Source organism: Panulirus ornatus, chromosome 12, assembly GCF_036320965.1.
Source record: "Panulirus ornatus isolate Po-2019 chromosome 12, ASM3632096v1, whole genome shotgun sequence".
Lineage (NCBI taxonomy): Eukaryota > Metazoa > Arthropoda > Malacostraca > Decapoda > Palinuridae > Panulirus > Panulirus ornatus.
In genome coordinates, this window is record NC_092235.1 from 2153455 (window position 1) to 2167573 (window position 14119).

The following is a 14119-nucleotide window of genomic DNA, read 5'->3' on the forward strand; positions in this document are numbered from 1 at the left end:
AGCTACACGCTCACTCGATACCTGGGCTGGTGGACGAGCAGCCTTCCTTTCTTCCATGGCTACAGTCTGCCTAACGACCTGGGGTTGTGGAGCAGCCATCCTTACTACCACCCAGGTTGGTTGGGCAGCCTTCTTTCGTTTCTTTGCTACACCCTTCTGGTTGGGCTGGTTGGGCAACCTTCTTTTTCCTCTTCTTCGATACAACCTGCCAACCGAATTCGTCTGCTGGTGGGTCCGTTTCTTTCATGGATACAACCTCTGTAGCCACTTGGGCTGGCCGGTCAACCTTCGGTTGTAGGTAAAAGTATATATATAGAATAATGTGGTTATCATCAGCAGCCAGAGGCCATTCCTCCCTCCTTGCCTGCAGAGTTCTTGATTTTCTGGAAAGTTCTACGAGATTCTGGTAAGATAAATACCATTGAGAGGACGTTGTTAGGGGACAGTCAGGTTCAGTTTAGAGTTGGTTGTGGGATGGTTCTTTTACTGTGTCGTATCAGCCAGATGGGTATTTCTTTTCACAGTTTTCGTTAAAGTTTGTTTTCTAGAAGTATAATCTAGAACACTATTTTCCATATGTTTATCATTTTTCTTGTTATAGTTTCATTATCATAATTAGTTTTGTTATTGTTGATTTTCAGATATTTGATGTTAAGTTTGTGATTCCCGTGGAAGCGTCTGACATCTTGCTAGAAGACTTTCTGGTCACAATATTTCTGCACTGGGGAGTTGATCGTATTCTTTTATTGCAGGTTTTGTTATTATCTTGCTTTACATTAAGGTCTACTGGAGGTTTTCCCAATGCTGGTTGAACATATGTCCAGCAACAGGAGATGGCGTAAGATACAGTATTGATGAAACTTATCTATCTATATACCTATCTAAATATCGCTCTATCAATCTATCAATCTAACTATGTATCTATCTATCTATCTTTATCTAAAAGTCAACAATAATGAAATCATTGATATATGAAGTATAACAATGTCATCTCAATGGCAATTATCTCACCAGAATCTTCTAGAACCTTCCAGAAAACTGTGAACTCCGTAGGCAAGGAGGGAGGAATGGTCTCTGGCTATTGATAAAGCCATATTATTCCATATATATGTTTATATATACATATTTATGTATATATATGAATATATATATATAGCGTACAGAATAATGCGGCCATCATCAGTATCGAAGAAAACTGAAAAGATGAGGTCCCACCGAGATTCGAACTCGGATTGCTGGATCCAAAGTCCAGAGTGCTAACCCTTACACCATGGGACCTGATAAGAAAAGATGTGATTTCATCTAAATGTTTTACATATAATCAACCAGAGGCCATTCCTCCCTCCCTGCCTGCAGGGGTCAAGGTTTTCTAGAAGGTTCTCGAAGATTCTGGTAAGATCATTACCTTTGAGAGGTCGTCGTTAGATGACAGTCAGGTTCACTCTATGGTTGGTGTTTGTAGTTGGTTGTCCGAGGATGTTGTTATACTTGATCAATTTTGTAATTGTTGACTTTCAGGTAGGAAGTACTCATTTACGATGCATCCTTGTACTCACAACAACCTTATGAGTCACTTCAAGATTTATCTTCACTACAACTTTATCTTCACTACACCATTAAGGTTGAAGTCAATGGTCACATTCACTACAATCTCAACACGACTGGTCTTATACCTAACCCACATTATCACTACATCCATGTACATGTATTTCTTGCAGAATAACGCAGATATCAATGATTTCTGTGAAAGTTGACATATACAGACTTACGTATCTATCGATCTATCTAATACCTGTTTTTACATATCTATCTATCTATCTATCTATCTATCTATCTTTCTATATCAGAAAGTCAACAACAATATCATTAATGATCGTATAACTACGTCCTCTCAATGGCAGTTCCTACCCAGAATCTTCGAGAACCTTCTAGAAAACCTTGAACCCTGCAGGCAGGGAGGGAGGAATGGCCTCTGGTTGATTATATGTAAAACATTTAGATGAAATCACATCTTTACTTATCAGGTCCCATGGTGTAAGGGTTAGCACTCTGGACCTTGGATCCAGCAATCTGAGTTCGAATCTCGTTGGCACCTCACCTTTTCAGTTTTCTTAGAAACTGATGATAGAACTGAGCCATAAATTTTACCTTCGATGGACATATATTTCTTACGGCCCACCATTTTATTTAAGTATGAAGATCTCACGGCAGAGAGGAAACATGTGATATTGAAAATTAAAAGCCGCAATTGCCCTCATGGTAATGGTCGACATGTTTGCAGACAGATGACACAGATATGTGAGAAGTTAGACAAATATGGACGTTCCTGGTTGCTGTATAGCCTAGGTTTATTATCACTTGTAATGAAGGAGAAATGTTGCACATTATTCCACACCTTTTTATTTAGGCTAGGCTACGCTAGGATGACTAGGGTCCATAACGTAACAGAGCTGGGAAATGCATCATATCGGATCTGTATTTGTGCAAAATGGCGCAAGTTTGTTGAAGTGATTTACGCAATGCCGGAGAGAATCCACCTCCACCAGAAATAATGTCTCAGACCTTACAATATCTGCTGTTGGACGAGCAGGGGACATTAGACCGATATATTCCTGTAGTTTACTGCTCTTCCCAAACACGCAGCAAGACATTCGTAAAAGCGTTAAACTGAACTTTTCCATCGGTTTTCATATCTTTAATTACTTACACCAGTTCCAACAGATGGAAAAAATCATTTGAAAAATCAGAAATTATTTGCCTATAAAAAGTACTTTGATCGATCGTACCAAATATTCAATTATTTCTGTACCCGACAAAATATTCAGTCACTCCTATATCCGACATTTTTCCTGCTGGCTGGTGCCGTTAAAGTCATATGGTAATTTACCGCAATTAGATTATAGATATATTCATCTATATGGAATGGCTCAGCGTGAAGAAACATATATATATTCACTAAATCCTCCTCTTCACTACACTCCCATCTTCACTACATAGTTCTAACACAACATCTTGACTACACCATTGTATGACCACATTATCATATCATTGTGTTCTTATCTTCACCACAGCCTCGGCAAAATTGATGTTTTCTTTACACATCAGGGTAGATGGCCATCTTTATGATGACAGAGAACACACATAACATATTAAACCACTTATCTTTAGTCACTTTAATCTAATTTTTTTCTGATAAAAACGAATTATATTGACAATCCTTGTGTTCTGCGATGGGACATTGTATGGGTGAAGGAACTCTTGTGAGGCACATGTATTAAACTATTGAGAAATAAACTTAACTGTATTAGAGTATTGACTTCACTATATTAGACTTTGCTATATTAAGCTATGCCAGGATATGATCAGTTCCCAGGTTATATAAGGCGGGAGCCGGGACCGAGAGCATCATTTGAGCTGTGACCTCTGTCGAGTGAACATCTCTGCTCCGCCTTGCAAGCTCCCTCAACCTTTCCTCGAACACTTCAATATAATAATGTTCACCAAGGAGGTAGGACGATCCTCCTTTGTCCAGGAGATGGAATTTGAATATGTCCATGTATTTGACATGGGCTATGGCTGTGTGGACATGGAGGTGGAATACCCAGACGTGGAAGTGATGGATGGAGTGGAATTTGGCTGTGTGGATATGGAGGTGGAATACCCAGACGTTGAAGAGATGGATGGAGTGGAATTGGTGGAATACCCAGACGTGGAAGTCATGGATGGAGTGGAATTTGGCTGTGTGGATATGGAGGTGGAATACCCAGAAGTGGAATTGGAGGAAATGGAATATGGGTGAAGCTGGTATGAACGCCTTATGGATTTGGTGAAGGTTGACCTCGTTATGTGTTGACGTAAACTAGGTCAACCACTGTGACCATGTGGCGAGGAGGGCCACATCCACCAACCACGTAGCGAGCCCCACCACAGAGAAGTATCCTGGCTGCATCCACGTATGATGCTTTACTTTGTAATGAACTTCATTGGATTCACTTATGATGCTTTACTTTGTAATGGACTTCATTTATAAAGAAGTTATTTGGCGAAGTAAATACCACAGCGACAACCGGAGCTCCCATGTAAGGGTTAAATTCCCGGCAACGGTGACAAAAGCTTCGGAAAAAGAAAGAAAATTCATCCAAACCCAAGAAAATTGGCTGATGGTTCCAAATGGTAATAATACCGATGAAGCCAGCCATACTTGGGGTAAAGGAGTTTTAAGTTTGGTCAAAGATGGTGGAAGTGATGGGGGGAGGCATTGTGGCTGACCAAACCATGGAGTTACAGCTGTCATTCAGGTGGGAGTCATTTATCTAATGATTTGACCGTTGCCACAACTCGACTACTGCTCCTGGCAGCCCTCTTGAAGCAATGCAAGACCAAAACAACGCTAAGTAGCAACAAGATTTCTTTTTTAATTTCAATAAACGTGAGCGTTGATTCAAAAGGTATGTTTATCTAGGGTCTGATTCCTACTTTCTCCAGGGCTTCTTCGTCTGCAGTTCCACATGCGTTTCTATATATCTCATACCATTAGGCTGGAGTTGTGCTCAGAAATAAAGTTTTAGGCCCAAGTAGCGAGGAATAGTAAGTTCAGAATATGTATTGAAGTTGTCAAATGTTGACGATCTTGATATTAATGGATTCCTCAACTGAAAAGTTGATGATTGAGTCTGTGTTTTTGACCTGACGTACCTCTTCCTCCAAGTGTCCCCATAACTTGGGCAAGGCTTTGAATTAGAATTGGAGGGGTTAGAAACCACTTCATACCAAGTCTTTAGACGAGAAAATCGAGGGGTAATAATAACTCTATTGTCAAAATTCATCAAATAAGACTAGGAATGATGGTCTCGGGTGCCCAAAGGGGGATGAACGAAGCTTCGAGATGGTATCAGGGTGATGAACACCAAGGGTAAAAGTACCTCTGGTGAGAGGAAAGGGGGAAAACACTGAGAACAAAGTGTTAAAGGGTTAGTTATCCTCCTCGCCTGAGTGATAAGCATGACGAGGAAATGGAGAGAATTAACTCTAGAGGCGGAGAGCCAGAGACACAGTGACCTTTGGGTAGGTTGAGGCCATATTTCCCCATTCGCAGTACATCTTGAGTTTCACCAGAAGCTACAGAGGACTGTACGACTCTGTAAGTACAACAGGAATTTTAAGGTTTCGTTCAAGGAAGATATAGACCTTATGTGTCTGTCAAGATCAATGATACTGTTAGATTGCTTACCCACTTGTGGAGGGACCAGATGGAAGGCAGACATGCACTAAGATTATCATATTTGATGTTCCCACATATTTAAGTCATGAAGATCTTCAGTTAGATGACAGATTTGTTGGGGTTAAATGACGTTCAGGTAAATCTGAACCTAAACCATAGTTAAATGCTTTGATTAAGGGGTTAGATGTCACAAGTGAGGTGGATTCTTTGTTAAATTTAGAAATGGTTTATGTGCAGCGCCCAAAGTATAGTATAGAAGCTAGGCTGTTAAAATGTTTCAAATCTATGGAGAATAAACACAAATCTATGAAGACATATTGAAAATAGTTCATGGCATTTTAAATAAGACTTAAGATCAGATAAGTAATCAAGGCAGGAGGCATAAGCCAGCTTAGACCACACATAAGCTAGTTAAGGGTTGGAATACAGTGCTAAGAAAAGCACCAGAGTTGATGAAGTCAAAATCCATATGATACTTGAAACTGGATTGCCACCACTCAAATTGCTGAATGTACAACAGAGGTAAGACAATAGGAGTGAACATCTCTGCTCCACCTTGCAAGCTCCCTCAACCTTTCATCAAACACTTCAATATAATAATGTTCACCAAGGAGGTAGGACGATTCTCCTTTGTCCAGGTGATGGAATTTGGATATGTCCATGTATTTGACATGGGCTATGGCTGTGTGGACATGGAGGTGGAATACCCAGATGTGGAAGTGATGGATGGAGTGGAATTGGTGGAATACCCAGACGTGGAAGTCATGGATGGAGTGGAATTTGGCTGTGTGGACATGGAGGTGGAATACCCAGAAATGGAATTGGAGGAAATGGAATATGGGTGAAGCTGGTATGAACGCCTTATGGATTTGGTGAAGGTTGACCTCGTTATGTGTTGACGTAAACTAGGTCAACCACTGTGACCATGTGGCGAGGAGGGCCACATCCACCAACCACGTAGCGAGCCCCACCACGGAGAAGTATCCTGGCTGCATCCACGTATGATGCTTTACTTTGTAATGGACTCCATTGGATCCACTTATGATGCTTTACTTTGTAATGGACTTCATTGGATCCACTTATGATGCTTTACTTTGTAATGGACTTTACGAGATCCACTTACGATGCTTTACTTTGCAATGGACTTCATTGGATCCACTTATGATGCTTTACTTTGTAATGGACTTCATGAGATCCACTTATGATGCTTTACTTTGTAATGGACTTCATTGGATCCACTTATGATGCTTTACTTTGTAATGGACTCCATTGGATCCACTTATGATGCTTTACTTTGTAATGGACTTCATTGGATCCACTTATGATGCTTTACTTTGTAATGGACTTCATGAGATCCACTTATGATGCTTTACTTTGTAATGGACTTCATTGGATCCACTTATGATGCTTTACTTTGTAATGGACTTCATTTATAAAGAAGTTATTTGGCGAGCTAGAAACTAGAGCGAAAACTGGAGCCTTCATGTAAAGGTTAAATTCCCGGACACGGTGACAAACGCTTCGAGAAAAAAAGGAAAATTCAGCCAAACCCAAGAAAATTGGCTGATGGTACCAAGTGGTTGTAATAACGATGGAGCCAACCATACTGTGGGTAAAGGAGTTTTAAGTTTGGTCAAAGATGGTGGAAGTGGTGGGAGGAGGCGTTGTGGCTGGCCAAACTATGTAGTTAGAGCTGTCACTAAGGTGGGAGTCATTTATCTCATGATTTGTCCATTGCCACACCTCGACCACTGCTGCTGGCAGCCCTCTTGCAATGCAAGACCAAAACAACGCTAAGTGGCAACAAGATTTTTTTTTTAATTTCAATAAACGTGAGCGTTGATTCAAAAGGTGTGTTTATCTTGGGTTGGATTCCTACTTTCTCCAGAGCTTCTTCGTCTGTAGTTCCACATGCGTTTCTCTATATCTCATACCACTGGGCTGGAGTTGTGCTCAGAAATAAAGTTTTAGGCCCAAGCAGCGAGTATATAGTATATTCAGAATATGTATTGAAGTCGTCAAATGTTGACCATCGAAATATTAATGGATTCCTTTGAACTGTAAAGTTGATGATTGAGTCTGTGTTTTGACATGACGTACCTCGTCCTCCAAGTATCCCCATAATTTGGGCAAGGTTTTGAATTAGAATTGGAAGGGGTTAGAAACCACTTCATACCAAGTCTTTAGACGAGAAAATCGAGGGGTAATGATAACACTATTGTCAAAATTCATCAACTAAGACCAGGAATGATGGTCGCGGGTGCCCAAAGGGGGATGAACGAAGCTTGGAGATGGTATCGGGGTGATGAACACCAAGGGTAAAAGTAACTCTGGTGAGAGGAAAGGGGGAAGAACACTGAGAACAAAATGTTAAAGGGTTGGTCATCCTCCTCGCCTGAGTGATAGGCATGACGAGGAAATGTAAGGAATTAACTCTGGAGGCGGAGAGCCAGAGACCCAGTGACCTTTGTGTGGGCTGAGGCCATATTTTCCCCCTTACAGTACATTTGGAGTTTCACCAGAAGCTACAGAGGACAGTACGACTCTGTAAATACAACAAGAGTTTTAAGTTTTCGTTCAAGGAAGATATACACCTTATGTGACTGTCAAGATCAATAATGCTGTTACATTTCTTAGCCACTTGTGGTTCTGAATGTGTTATTATGAAGGAACCATATGAAAGGCAGACATGCAGGAAGATTATCATATTTGATGTTCCCACATATTTAGATCATGAAGATCTTCAATTAGATGACTGATTTGTTGGGGTTAATTGACGTGGTTAAACTCTGATAAATCTGAACCTAAACCATAGTTAATTGTTTTGATTAAGGGGTTAGATGTTAGAAGTTAGATACATTCCATTTTGAATTTAGAAATGGTTTATCTGCAGCGCTCAAAGTACAGTATACAAGCTAGGATTTTAAAGTGTCTCAAACTATGGAGAATAAACAAAAACCTATGAAATTATTTCGTATAATATAGCAACCTGTAATGAGGTTAGTGATTTCGTATATTTTATGCAACCTACGGTAACACAGTTGATCAGGGAATTGGCCAGATATATATATATATCATCTTGGTGTATGGGAAGGCCATATGGGAGACGGAGAGAGAGGTAGGAGCAGGAGAGAAATGATCAAACCTTTCCTCTTGTTCATAGTTGCTGCCTGAAATTTGTCTTCTGATAGTTCTACAGTTTTTGTTTATGTTTGTTATACTAATTATTAACATCAGAAAATTGTAATATAATGATTAAAGAAAATCATAGTAATTACAATTTAGAATTGTTATAGGTCAAGATTTGTACGTGAAGCGGAAGACCAAAATATGGTACGGGTCAGCCATTCGTGAGTGTAAGCGACAGCTATTGATAGTTACTGGCTTTAATTTATGATCATTTATGATATCTATTTTTTACTTTTGTGTTAGCTGTTTTAAGTATTTGTTTTGTTTGCAGACTAAAACCTCTCTTATATGTTATTGTTTCTTGGGAAATTCTAGTTAATCGAGACGTTCATAAAGAATTATTTTTGGTCAGTTTGTTTTGTTTGAACAGACATGCATGGTGGTAAGGGACAGAATAAAAGTTACGGTTTGTTTATATTTGTTATTATTGATTAGCACTTTTCTTTTCATTTCTAACATTAGCTGTTTAAAGTGTTTGTGTTGTATTTAGACAAAGTTCATTTTCAAATCTTATTGATTCCCACATGAAAGCTAGGCTCTATAAGTGTCAAGTAAACAATATGTGATATTTTGAGTTAAGTCGAGGTGCTATTTACCACTGGCGTTTAGATATTTGGGACCCTTGGGGATAGATTTGCCAAGATTATCACGGCCAAATTGACTGGATGGCAACCTAGGAGCTAGGCAGAATTGGATATCATAAAAACCCTAAACAGTCGGTGGTTCCTGGGGCCTACCCTCCATCCTCTTGTAACTACGCTGCTGATTACCATTTTGTTCTTTATATTTTTCAGAGGAACAAGACACTTCTGCATCTCTGTAAAGTTAAGGACTCATTGAAATTGATTCATCAGATATTATCTGCAGTAAAAGGTAAAGCTGACAAGTTACTTTGCTCTTCTTCATAATGGGTCTCCCCTGATGTTTTCAATTAATGTTTAGCCTACCTAAATTTTCCATTCGTACTTACGTATTTATGTGTTGTTTCCAAACGGTAATTTGAAAGGAATGACCTTATATATTTGGGTGTTGTTTCCAAACTGTAATTTGAAAAGAATGGCCTCGCTGAGCCCCAAGATGAATATGTTTAGAATACTCTTATTGTGAAGTAACATTGTCGTACAAGATGTAAAACAATTCCAAAGCTTTTTTCTTTTCTTCATGTTGCCACATTGTTTAAAGTATTTAGTTGAGCTAGATTGTTTTTCCTTGAAACTGCATGAAATATTTATTTTGGTGTAACTATTCCGTTAATAATTTTATCATTTCATGGATTTTCTGTTTTATGCTTATACATATCTTCTTGTGTTTAATTACTTCATTCTGGTACCAGTTTTCACAACACATTATGTACTTTTGATTTTTATTATTTGGACTTCAGTTTATTCTTGCATTATGGCTTCACCAACAAAAATGGCTGTAATATTACTAATCTTGTAAATTGTTTCATTTTTTAACTTACTCTTTGCTATGAGATGTACTTCTGCAGTTGCCTTTTTTTTTTTGTACCTTTCATCAGACCAATAATTTTCATATGTATTCCTCTCATTGCTATGGTTTACCCATATATCAACTGAATTAGTTTTGAACTCATGTTGGCTTTTGTAGCCATTCCATTCATTCATGAGGACTTACAGAGAAAAGGAGGCATAAATGATAGAATGTGAAATGAAATGTAATGTTCAAGCAGAAATATAACTGCAATGTTTTTATTCTGAAATGTAAAGTTTAGATTTTTTCCAGATTCTACAAGTATTCTTTCATTATTGTATATTTAATATTAATTCATTCATGCACTCCACTTTTTACATAAACATCAAATATTCATAAAGTTTTATCAACAAACACAAGATAGTTTTCAATATAGCAGACTGTAGAGAACAGGAACCAAGAAGTATCTGGTACTTCCATTAAATAAAGTTCCTTCATCCCTCCAGTTTTACCACACAGCTTTCCTATCATGTGTAACATAATTGTCAAATAAGGATAGCCAGCACATCACTACATGACCAGACCCAAGTAAGGTATATCAAACTTCTTCATTCTGTGTTTCAAAATATAAAGCACAAGATGTGTAGTGATATAGTTTTTGGATGACATGTGCAAAAGTTATTGGCAGCCTTACCTTGTGCAGGTCAAGATTTACTGGTCAATGAAAATCAACAAAATCAAGATAAGACAAAATTCGAATAAGAACTTAATAATTTCCATCAGTCATCCACCAATGTGTATGAAATTGATCTCCTCTCAGTTGTATTTATTTCCTTCACTGTAGCTGGGATATAAAAGCTCTGTTAATTATTTCTGTTCATTACGGCTAGGATGAAGATGTTAATAATTCTTGAATAAGACTCCTCAGCCCTTAGGCGAAATATCGAGCCAGGCCATCAATCACTTTCTTGATGAGGAAGGGGTTGAGGGAAGCGTTGAACCGGTCACATGTAACATAACAAATTCTGCATTTGTGCACTTAATGTCCAGCGTAGGTCGGTCAACACCACTACCCACTACGGGAGTAGTGAGTGGTTGGCTTACTAGAGTCCATACCAGTGGGGCTAGACCCCAGATTCTGGGGTGGCGTGTGGTACCACCCCACACAAAAGGTACTTGTAACACCTTACATCTTCTCTAAGACAATATACGAGGCAGCTGATCAGACAGACAAGCGCCCCACAGTAGGGCCGGCTGGACGTACCAAGCTGGGTGGAGTTCTCCTGCTGTCATCACCTCTCACATGGTCGCACAATTGTGTCCAAACAACCTTCGTGAGATGTACCAGTGGTCCAGCAACACCAGAAATACCGGTCAACAACCACTTGTCTGTAAACACAAAAAGAGAAGAGTAAACACAGAAAATAAACACAACTAGCATTTAGGGGAGGAAATGGGGGAATACTTCACTAAGCTAAACAGCTAAGCTAAGCCAAAGAAAAAAAACGGTAAATAAGGGAAGGTCTCTTTTACCAGTTCTGACCTTAACTGCTCCCACTTATTAAGATCTATCAATATACATACGTTCAGTCCTGAGTAACATTTCAAAATATGTAACACATTCGTCTGTTTCATCTAGATGTAGAAATATGAATATACACGTGAGTAGATATATTTATGTTTTGACATATGTGTTTCTCTTTCCGTTTTTGAAGTTTTTCTCTCAAGAAAAAATATGAAAAGATAACATGTTTTACGTGTGTCCATTATACATGTACCAGGTAAGGTAAGACAGCACGGCCAACTGCGGCCCTAATCAATATACCACGGGAACGTATCACAGTAACCACTGGTTCGCAGAGGACCAATCACAGTAACCACTGGACCGCGGAGGACCAATCACAGTAACCACTGGTCCGCGGAGGACCAATCATGAATCACGAGCAGCAGCGGTCCACCAATAGGGAGTCGACGCACAGTAGCGCTGCCCAAGTGGCTACCGGGGACACAATATGGAGGAGTGGCCGAGCCCGGACACTGGCTCATCTGGGTCTATTTTCTTCCTTGCTCTTCATAATCCTAAACACAATATCTTTTCATCGTAGGTAATTTATTACCTCATTAACATTTTGTGTATATTTCTAGTAGTGAACTGGTATTCCTAATTTAATGCAGTTCTTGATAACTTTTGTCTATTTATGTTTTGATCTGAATTCCAGTTTGCCTACCAACATGTGAATGATAATGAGATTACTGACTGTATAAAAGCTGTATAAAATAAATCTATAGTTTTAGTGTTAATTTTAAGGTTGCTAAGATTCCTAACAAAATACATTCTAGAAATTACCTTTTTGTACAGTGCCTCCATATTTCTATTGAAAGAAAAGTCATTATCAAGTAATTACATTCCTTCACAGATTCTACAAGTTCACCACTAACATATAAATGTACCTGAGCCACTGGTAAGCTAATGTGATTTACAATCATTTGTTTTGTTTTCTGAACATTGAGTTCAAGGTCATTATCATTACATCATAACGTAAAATGTTCAACTTCCGGATACACGTCATCATCATTTGTACATTGACTTAGGAGAACGGCATCATCTGCATACATAACTTGGCAACATGACACCAACACTCACTAGTATACTGGCTGACCACACCATCCACCTCTGTGCTCCACCTGGCCAACATGACACCAACACTCACTAGTATACTGGCTGACCACACCATCCACCTCTGTGCTCCACCTGGCCAACATGACACCAACACTCACTAGTATACTGGCTGACCACACCATCCACCTCTTTGCTCCACCTGGCCAACAGGACACCAACACTCAGTAGTATACTGACTGACCACACCATCCACCTCTGTGCTCCACCTGGCCAACATAACACCAACACTCACTAGTATACTGGCTGACCACACCATCCACCTCTGTGCTCCACCTGGCCAACAGGACACCAACACTCAGTAGTATACTGACTGACCACACCATCCACCTCTGTTCTCCACCTGGCCAACATGACACCAACACTCACTAGTATACTGGCTGACCACACCATCCACCTCTGTGCTCCACCTGGCCAACATGACACCAACACTCACTAGTATACTGGCTGACCACACCATCCACCTCTGTGCTCCACCTGGCCAACATGACACCAACACTCACTAGTATACTGGCTGACCACATCATCCACCTCTGTCCTCCACCTGGCCAATATGACACCAACACTCACTAGTATACTGGCTGACCACACCATCCACCTCTGTGCTCCACCTGGCCAACATGACACCAACACTCACTAGTATACTGGCTGACCACACCATCCACCTCTGTGCTCCACCTGGCCAACATGACACCAACACTCACTAGTATACTGGCTGACCACACCATCCACCTCTGTGCTCCACCTGGCCAACATGACACCAACACTCACTAGTATACTGGCTGACCACACCATCCACCTCTGTGCTCCACCTGGCCAACAGGACACCAACACTCACTAGTATCCTGGCTGACCACACCATCCACCTCTGTGCTCCACCTGGCCAACATGACACCAACACTCACTAGTATACTGGCTGACCACACCATCCACCTCTGTGCTCCACCTGGCCAACATGACACCAACACTCACTAGTATACTGGCTGACCACACCATCCACCTCCGTGCTCCACTTGTATTTGTTATCATGATATCCAATTTTTCATGTAAGAAATTTAACATATTGAGGCCTTCTTGTGAAGAAAACATTATTCCAGAGAGTTTAGTTAGAATTGACATTCATGTTATTAAGTTTATGCATCATTTTATGATGCTGAATTGCGTTAAAAGCGCTAGAAAAATGTACAAAATGTTGTATATCGGTAATATTAGATCTGTTCATATGCTCGAGAACATAATCAATAAAGCACAGAGTTACATCCTCTACACCTCGATTTCTCGTATAAGCGAAATGAAAGCGATCGGTAAATTGTTGGACTTGTTGGTAAAGTTTGGTTTTCATAAACTTCTCAAAAAAATTCGTCAAAATCAAAATCAAAGAGAATATATGTATCAGAGGTGAAGGAAACGAGAAGTGGGAGACCAGATTGGAGGTGGAAAGAAGGAGTGAAAAAGGTTTTGAGTGATCGAGGCATAAACATGCAGGAGGGTGAAAGGCGTGCAAGGAATAGAGTGAATCGGAAAGATATAGTATACCGGGGTCGACGTGCTGTCAATGGATTGAACCAGGGCATGTGAAGCGTCTGGGGTAAACGATGGAA

The 14119-nt window shown here is 39.9% G+C and overlaps 1 non-coding gene across 1 annotated transcript; it reads right to left on the reverse strand.

Annotated features, from left to right (window-relative positions):
- Window positions 1-1206: 1206 nt before the first annotated feature.
- Window positions 1207-1278, reverse strand: TRNAQ-UUG (transfer RNA glutamine (anticodon UUG)). Its single transcript has one exon. It is a non-coding gene; the product is annotated as a tRNA-Gln (tRNA).
- Between the last annotated feature and the right edge of the window lie 12841 nt (window positions 1279-14119).